We start from the raw sequence: 9,654 nt of genomic DNA on the forward strand, positions 1-9,654 counted from the left end.
GGATCTAATGGCTGATGTCCAAGAAGAAAACCCTGAGTTGAATGAACTATGGTTTGTAAGATGATTTGTGAATGGATTAAGGCATGGAATTAAGTTTCAAGTCAGACCTTTAAGGCCACAAACTCTTACTGATGCATATTGGTTAGCCAGAGATGTTGAACCATGTCATCCTCCTGTTTCAACCTGGGCAAAGAAAAACAATGTGCCTTACTCTAACTTCTACAACAGGCCTACTACAAGCAGTGTTGTGGGCAGACAAGTGTCTAATATATATGTGGCAAATGTTACACCAAATCCACCAAAGTCAAATGAGAGCTTTCAAAAGATTAGGAAACTTGGAGAGTGTTGGAGATGTGGAGATAAATGGGTTCATGGACACGAATGCAAACTAGTTCCTAATCTCCACATGATTCAACAAGAGTCAGAAGAACAAATAGCACAAGAGATGGAACAGAATATAAATCAGGAACAACCTGAAGTTATTTCAGAAGGGGAACAAGCCATGTTCATATCTGCTTTTGCTATGGGACAACAACTTACTGTGCCTACACCTACAGTCATTATCCATATCAATGGAAAAAGAGTTGTGGCTCTACTTGACTCTGGTAGCACATCTTCATTCTTAAATCAGGACTTTGCAGTTAAAGCAAATTGTCAGCTAATACCAGTAAAACCAAGATTGATAGATGTGGCAGGAGGGGGAACACTAGTGTCTGATGCAGTGATACCAAAGTGTACATTCCAGCTAGGCAAGTTGAAGTTACAACACAACTTCAGGTCTATATCTCTACCTAGTCATGATGCTATACTTGGTTATGATTGGTTTACAGCTGTGAGTCCAGTAGCATTTGATATACCCAAGCAGTTATTCAGCTTTACAGTACAAGGACAACAGACAGTAACTACTGCCATGTTCACCAATGCTGAAAGTTTGAAAAAAGTAAAAGCAGAGAAAATGGACAAGTTATTGGATAAAGGAGTGGAAGTCTTCCTAGTGCAAATCAACAACATTATGATGAATGCACCTGAGGGTTGCAAAACTCCTCCTCAAGTACATAAATTACTTTTGGAATATGTTGATCTCTTTGAAGAACCAAAAAGTCTTCCACCTCACAGGGTTTTGGACCATACTATTCCATTAATACCAGGAGCTACTCCACCTCAAGTAAGACCCTATAGAGTTCCACAACATCAGAAACAGGAAATGGAAGATCAAATCAAAAAGCTGTTAGCTGCTCATTTCATCAGGCACAGTCAAAGTCCTTATGCAGCTCCTGTTATATTGCTGAAGAAAAAGGATGGTTCAATGAGACTTTGCACTGATTTCAGAAGACTAATTTTTTTGACAGTTAAAAATAAGTTCCCAATTCCTGTCATTGAAGATTTATTGGATGAATTACATGGAGCTACTTACTTTTCTAAGTTGGATTTGAGGTCTGGATATCATCAAATAAGAATGAATCCTGAGGATATACCAAAAATTGCTTTTAGAACTTTTTTAGGACTTGAGTATTTAGTCATGCCTTTTGGATTGTCCAATGCACCTAGTACATTTCAAGAATTAATGAACACCATATTTGCACCTCATCTAAGAAAGTTTGTGCTAGTGTTCTTTGATGATATACTGATTTTCAGCAAGAATCTCAAGGAACATTTGGAGCATATCAAAATAGTTTTGGAAACATTGAAAGCACACAGCTTGTTTGCTAAGTTATCCAAGTGTGTGTTTGCTGCTCAACAGGTGGATTACTTGGGACATGTCATCTCTGCTGAATGGGTAGCAACAGATCCCAAGAAAATAGCTGCAATTGTTGAATGGCATGTTCCTGATACAGTTACTAAACTAAGAAGTTTCCTGGGATTAGCTGGATATTACATAAGATTCATCAATGAGTATGGAGTAATTTGGAGACCCCTTCATGATGTGTTAAAGAAAGGACAATTTTCTTGGCAAGCAGCCCAAGATATAGCCTTCAGACAATTGCAAGCAGCTTTGTTATCTGCTCCAGTACTAGCACTACCAGACTTCACCAAGCCCTTTATCCTAGAAACTGATGCTTCAGGAAAAGGAATAGGAGCTATTTTGATGCAAGAAGGCAGACCATTCTTATTATAGCTATGCTCTATGCCCTAGAAATGTTGCTCTATCAACTTATGAAAAGGAAGCACTGGCTATCTTGGAAGCTCTTAAAAGGTGGAGACACCATCTGCTGGGCAATGATCTGACAATCAAGACTGATCAACAATCACTTAAGTTTATCACTGATAAAAAATTAACTAAAGGCATACAACATAAGTTGATGATGAAATTGTTAGAATTCAACTTCACCATTCAATATAAGAAAGGAGTTTACAACAAGGTGGTTGATGCTCTATCTAGGGTACTTCCTGGTTGTATGGCAATATTAGTAGCCACTCCAACTTGGGCAGAAGATTTAGTGGAAAGCTACCAACAAGACACAGACAGTAAGATACTATTGGAAATATTACTGTTACAGAAAGGTCAAACAGAGTCTGACTACACACTCCATTCAGGCATCATCAGATACAAGGGCAAGATTCTGGTAGGTAACATTCCTGCATTAAGGCACAAGTTACTCTCAGCTTTACATAGCTCACCAGTAGGGGGACATTCTGGGAATAGAGCCACCTATGAGAGAGTTAAGAATATATTTTATTGGCCTGGCATCAAGAAATCAGTGGAGGATTTCATTGCTTCCTGTCCTATTTGCCAAAGGGCTAAACATGAAAATTGTCTTCAACCAGGATTGTTATACCCTTTACCTGTAGCAGACCTAGCTTGGCAACATATCTCCATGGATTTTGTGGAAGGATTATCAGTGGCCAAAGGGTATGATGTCATTATGGTAGTGGTGGACAGATTCACTAAATATGCACATTTTATTCCATTATCACATCCCTACACTGTTTTGAGTGTGGCCCAAGCATTTGTGGATCAAATCATCAGGTTACATGGCCCTCCCAAAATGATCATATCAGATAGGGACAGGATATTTACAAGCAAGCTTTGGAAGGATATCTTTGCTGCATTAAAAGTGGAACTGAGATACAGTACAACTTACCATCCTCAAACTGATGGACAAACAGAGAGAATTAATCAATGTCTAAAAACATATCTCAGATGCATGACTACTACTGCTCCTAGTAAATGGTTTTCATGGCTGTCTTTAGCAGAATTCTGGTACAATTCCACATACCATACAAGCCTAAAAATGCCCCCATTTCAAGCACTATATGGTTATCCTCCCCCAATGATCAATGAACTAGCCATACCTGGACCTGATGATGAGGAAGCACATGATTTTCTTACAGTTAAGCAGCAGATGTTGGAACATCTCAGACAAAATCTAGTGGTGGCCCAGAACAGGATGAAGAAATATGCTGATTTAAAAAGAGTAGAAAGATCTTTTCAAGTAGGAGATATGGTCTATTTGAAAATGGCACCTTATAGGTTGGCAGCATTTGGCTTCAGAGGAGTTCTCAAACTACAGAACAAAATTTGTGGCCCTTTCATTATCATACAGAAGATTGGCAAATCAGCTTACAAACTACAATTTCCAGAGCATGTCAAGATTCACCCAGTATTTCATGTTAGCTAGCTCAAGAAACATGTTGGAAATCACTCTATACCTAGCCCTAACCTTCCAATGGTGAATGCTGATGGCACTGTCAAGACTGGCCCTGCTGGAGTTCTTCAGGTACGACAAATGCCCACGCACAACATCCGAGTGGTACAGTGGCAGGTACAATGGGAAAATTTGTCACCAGCAGAAGCTACATGAGAAGATGCTGATTTTATCAAGTATACATTTCCGGAGTTCTTCAAGGCGACGACATCACAATGGCGCCAAGACCAGAACACGCCGTGAGGACAGGTCGTGTCCTAGAAAGGGGCAATGTCAGGACCATCTTCAAAAGAGCCGCGCGACACCTTCAGTTTCGTCAGTTATCCAACGGCTGATAGAGTATCTCGCGTACCGGTTCGTAACAACCATTGAATGGGAACTATTCACTTTCTAGTTGCCGTTTACTGTAGCCGTTGTCGGTAATATTTTTCAGAGTTAATGTGGGTTAAACCCCGTGCCTATAAAGCAGTCGGGCTGTGGCTTAGCTCAGAGGGTGCTTGGATACGTTTTAGTCTCATGACTAAAAGTAATGAGACTAAAACTTGCTAGCCTCACCCATGCTTGGATCCAAATACTAAAGAGACTAAAATCAAGTTAATGATCCAAATACTATTATCCTCCAAACCCTCCAATCCACAACTTGCATGAGGAGTTAAATGAGGAGAGAGATGACTAATGCACATTTTAGTAGGGGTACCCCTGACTAAAAGATTTTAGCCTCAAGACTAGTTTTAGCCTATCTTTAGTCAGGGATGCTTGGAACTTTAACCTCTTAAAAAGACTAGTTTTAGTCAGACTAGTTTAGTCTCTTGGATCCAAGCACCCATTGATTTCTCTTGTGTCTTGCTTTTGAGCAACGAATATACTCTACACTTAATACATCTAGGATCCGATGCACACTTTCCCCTTTCTTCGCGCATGAACATCCCCTAAATTGCTACTGGGTCCTGACACCGGCCTCCTCCATTCCCCGCACCTGAGATCCCATGTCTCCACCCCTGGTCTCTCGTCATCGCATCGGCGGCAGCTCCCGCTTCCATTCCCCGTTTCTCTTCTTCACACAGGGCAGTGGACTCTAATGGGAGAGATGCTCGCGATCCCGCATCAACGACTGCTCTGGAGCCCCGACAAGGCGGAGGTTGTCTCTGTTAACTCTCCAGCGGCCTCACCATTGTCTTCTTCTACCTAAGATGTACGGTAGCAACAAATCCCGGTGGTTCAGGACAGAGGGCCTTGAACAAAACCTGGTAGATTCAGAAGAGAAGAGTTGAAAACATACTATTTTTTTACTGTCTACTATACTTTAAGTTCCCTAGGAATTAGGATGATCCGCATCTGAATTGTATATCAAGCTATAGCAAGAGAATTCAATTCTTGAATCATCACGGCTATGGAGTACTAATATTAGGATTTAGGAGTATTGTTGTATTATTGGTGGAGAAGATCCTGTGATCCTGTCTACTGCTAACCTGATAGAACAAGGCTACGAGACATAGGGTAATTTTGTGTTTGACACGGAGCAGGATTCATATGTGTTCCGCAACACATTTCCAAGTGAAAAGGTTTTATATTCGTTCCATTGCAACTGTTGCACACTAGCAGTTTGCCTTAATATGTGTGAGAGAACTAAAAGCTGATGATATGTTGTAGTGTTGTTTGTGTTCATGTTGTAGATTCATGTGGCCTGACGGCCTGATATGAGCTCAAACCTGAATCTAGCATGCCCTTTTCAATTCAGGTTACGTTTCAGCTTTTTGTTTGGTATTTTCTGTGTAGATTTACAAGCTTATCAGTTCATTTATTCATGATTAGAAGCTTATCAATAAACTGAATTTAGAGTCCAGCTGTACATGTCTGCAAATGCAGTAGTCTATAGATTGTTTTAGTAATAAAGAACAGAATCATATGGCAAAATCTCAAAACTTTATCAATCATTTTATTCACGATTAGAAGGTTAAATTCTGATTTCTGTAGTTCAGGGGTATGGTGGCCTTTTGTGGTGTTCCGATTAAACTACTATAGAGGTGCAATATTTTCTTCTTCTAATTATAGTTACTAGCGAATGGTGTTGTTAATTCTTTTTATATAGAGTGTACGGAAGCAAGCAAAATTTATGTTGCTTAACATCTCAGCTATGGTCTGAATGATGTTAATTGAAACATTCGTTTCTTCTGTAGGCTCCACATGAGAATAGTGATTGCTGAAGCATATGTTGTTCTTGTGAAGCCACTATGGAGACAGTCCCGTGCCTTCGTAAGCTATGTGTCTGGACGATGAAGTGCGTTTTCACTGCATGGGTAATTTATGGCACTGCTGTAAGTAAACATGTGAATAGTTTGGACCAAAACTTAGTTTGCTGTTTGGTTTTTGACTTGGTTTCAATAAGTTTGGCCTCTATTGGATTCAAATGGAAAATTGTTTGATTCGATTTGGGTTATGCCTAAGAACGAATTGGATAAGTTTGGGTTGTGTTGAAATATTTCGGTCCAAAACGAGTGCAAAATATGGTTCGAGGCCAAATTGATCAATCGGTCTCAGCCGCCGCTTCCATATCCAGCCGAAATCCCATGACGTTATCAAACTTTGCCGCTACTACCCAGACGCGCATGTCGCCGGCGGCGGCCGGAGCTCATACAGTCACTTTCCTCTCCATTAGCCACCAGTCAACCATCTGAAGACTATTTGTTTACTATAGAAATTCTGGAGGTTCGGTATAACCACCCGGTCTTTTGTGATGTAATATTTTCCTTTTTTTTTATCTTATCATTTGATGCATTAGTTGCTACTAGTAAATAATGCAGGTCACGCCCATTTAGTAGTTATTACTGAAAGAAGAATCCTATTTATCAAGTTTCTACTTTTGAATGGTTGCCTGGAACATACATATCTACCGTTTGTTTTGATACATTCCTTGAAACGAGTGTAAATACCTGAAAAATAATATACCCGTTATGTCCTTATTATCTTCCAGCGATGTTGTGTTCAGAATCTCATTTCTACTTGAAAGATTACGTCTAGTCTAAGTAGTGTAGTGAATACAGGAAGAAGTATGTTATCCATCTACACATTAGTGACAATAGTCATCACTAACTTTCAACGGAATTTAGCCACTGTATTTTACAGTATTGTTCTTAATTTTCTTTAGCTAGAGCATTATGTCGTCCTTGGTCCTTGTGGTGGTGGTTCAATGCAAGGTTTGTTGCAACAAATGCTACTTTTGAAAGCAGAGATGTGGTAAGGTTATTGCCTTCTTTTATGCCTGAGATCTTCCACTAAACATTATGTTGTTCATGCTGGTCTATAACCAGGCAGGTACTCCGTAGTTTCTTTAAGTCTACATTGACTGTACGTATTGATAACTGAAGTTTTGAACTTCCACTATTATCTGGAATAGTACCTCCTATTTCTCGGATAAATTTAATCTCTTCACTGTGAAGTCGCGACATGCTAAATTCCCGAATCACATTTATCTGGAAGGGGCCAACTGTTTTGAGTCTAAAGGAGAATACCCACTACTGATGCTAAAAAGGAATAATAAGCTTGCGAGCAAAATTTATTCGGTAAGTACAATGAGAAGATATTGAATACCATCAGTTGGCATTTCATATTGCTTGGTGTTGGGTGAGGGCCACAAGTACATACATATCTGCCTTGTAGGGATCCTTTGGGTTGAACTGTTAAATATGTTATCACCAAGAGTGAAAGTTTGTTATCTTTGAGAAGTGAATAATTATTTTATCCTAATTCCAAGTGTACTTGATCAATAATCTTACATGATCTACTTTTTGTGAATTTATCAGGAAACTAAGAAGTAAAGGCTTCTGGTATGCAATCGTGGTAGCGACAAAGCTGTTTGTATGTGATTTGGAGACAAAGTATCAAGAGGCATAGACCTGGTCGTATAGTACCATGACGCAATACATATAACAGCTCATGTCTTTTATGTTGTAAGAATTTAGAGACACATTTTACATAGCACATTTCTTTGGGCTCCCAAGGCCATGCCAACTTATCTTACAACATGTGTTTAAAGAGTGTAAAGTCTTTCCGATAATTATTATAATTATCGTGTTATTTTATACTACAAGTGCAATTGCACAATAGGCTATACCTAGGTATCTTAGAATTGTGTTTTATTTGACCCCATGTGTGCAAGGACTCCGGATGATTTAACGAGCAAATCACGGATAGTATGTATGTTTGGTGGTGGTCGGCTCATGGAGCCAAAAAGGTGTATGTTACTCCCTTGATTCCCTTATACAAGGCCATGAACTCACATTACAGGTATCAAGGTAAAAAATTAATGCCTACTTTGTAAGTCCGCTTTTCCTTTTATTAATCAGAATCATTAATACGGCACATGCATACAATGAAGGATTGAGAAGAAAGAAGCTAAGTGTTGCCTTGTATAAGGGAATGAAGGGAATATTAGTTTTCGTAATCTTTTGTCACGGTGGTAGTTGGTAGTTTTGCGTTTTCAACAAAAAATCTTTCTCTCAAGAAAAATATTACCTTGTGTGAAAAAAAGAAATCTCACAGAAGAAAAAGCTTACGTTGTCTAGTTTGGTGGTGGTTGTTTCAGGAAGAGGCAAACCATAATCTTACGTTGGCTTGACTAATATAGTTCTCTTACGGATGGGATCCAAGTTGAAGCACACGGTGTTTGATTTCTTACGTTTCTAGCTTTTCGGTCGCGGGGTGGGCTGGGGTGAAGAATAAGAATTCATTATATATATATATATATATATATATATATATATATATATATATGTGTGTGTGTGTGTGTGTGTGTGTGTGTGTGTGTGTGTGTGTGTGTGTGTGTGTGTGTGTGCGCGTGCGCGCTGTTGGTGACATCAAAAAATCAAAATTGGCCCCACCGAGATGCTTTACTACTTGTTGGCAGGGCAACTCGCTCACATCGGGATTTTTCAATCGATGGTACTAAGGTTCAAAAACCAGATCAACCCTAGTGCCTCGGTGGAATCGAGATGTACGAGTTGGTCACACGGAGAAACACTTGGGAGGTTTTGGAAGTTAGTCCTTGTTGAAACGGTAACTTTGGGTGCTCCTCACCGAGAGGGTCTGAAAATTGCTTGCTCAAATTTTGTGATGAGGCCTCAATAGAATTTGAGATAAGAAAGCATATATAGCTAGAGGGAGGTACCTAGGCATTCTTGTGCATCCAATTGCCAGAAAAAAAGGAAAGCCAAAAGGACAACAGTTGTATGTCCTCGAATGGATAAAAATATGCATACCAACATGCTCACACAATAAGATGTCAAATAGAATATGTCAAACATGCACAACTATTCTAGTATATACGAAGTATTTTGGCGATGGGGGAGTCATCTATATATGAGTATATTGACTTAGGAGCCAAATAAGAATACTTGATCATAGGTCATACCCATCGTTTAAACACAAGTGGGGTTACCACTTTTACATAAATCTTTTAATGTGTTACACCTTGTGAGATGCTTTGACTCAAGTCTTAGAGTAAAGCCCCTCCTTGCTGTCACATCCCCCCTAAGAGGGACAAACTAACCTTGGGTTGTGTCGTTGATGACTTCATGGAGGTGAAGTAGTAGTGAACGCTCTATGTTAATGAATATCATCTTGAGTTGGGAGCTATCCTTGTTGTTTTTAACTCTCCTCACCTACATGGGCTAGTCCCACACAAGGAACAAATACAAAGATATTTATGGACATAGAGTGAAAAACATGTATGATGATGTCCATTGATACATTAATTACCTTGTCCCTTGCTTACCAACGAGGGAATTTGTGACTCCTTGAACTATTGCATGGGGTTGGAGTTAATTGCAAATAGCTCATTCCAAAAACGAGTGTGAGTGAAGAGTGTGAGTGAATGTTGTTGGCCGAGTCACCCCTCGAAAACTTCTGTAGTTCTTCTTCTTGGTGACCCTCATCAACTTGATGGGGATCTTTGGAGTTGAGGTAGCACTTAATGATGTAGCGCTAGTGGTGGCCTTGGGAACTCAATTGA

At 39.6% G+C, this 9,654-nt stretch overlaps 1 long non-coding RNA gene across 3 annotated transcripts; it reads left to right on the plus strand.

Moving 5' to 3' along the window:
- The first annotated feature begins 4,496 nt into the window (after positions 1 to 4,496).
- On the plus strand, positions 4,497 to 7,726 carry LOC123411262. 3 transcript variants are annotated; one of them, XR_006613222.1, is made up of 3 exons: positions 4,497 to 5,385; positions 5,825 to 7,207; positions 7,448 to 7,726. It is a non-coding gene; the product is annotated as an uncharacterized LOC123411262 (long non-coding RNA). The 3 variants fall into 3 exon arrangements; XR_006613223.1 differs by having other exon boundaries at positions 4,497 to 4,839; XR_006613221.1 differs by having other exon boundaries at positions 4,498 to 4,785.
- Positions 7,727 to 9,654: the final 1,928 nt, after the last annotated feature.

This window comes from Hordeum vulgare, chromosome 7H, assembly GCF_904849725.1.
Source record: "Hordeum vulgare subsp. vulgare chromosome 7H, MorexV3_pseudomolecules_assembly, whole genome shotgun sequence".
Lineage (NCBI taxonomy): Eukaryota > Viridiplantae > Streptophyta > Magnoliopsida > Poales > Poaceae > Hordeum > Hordeum vulgare.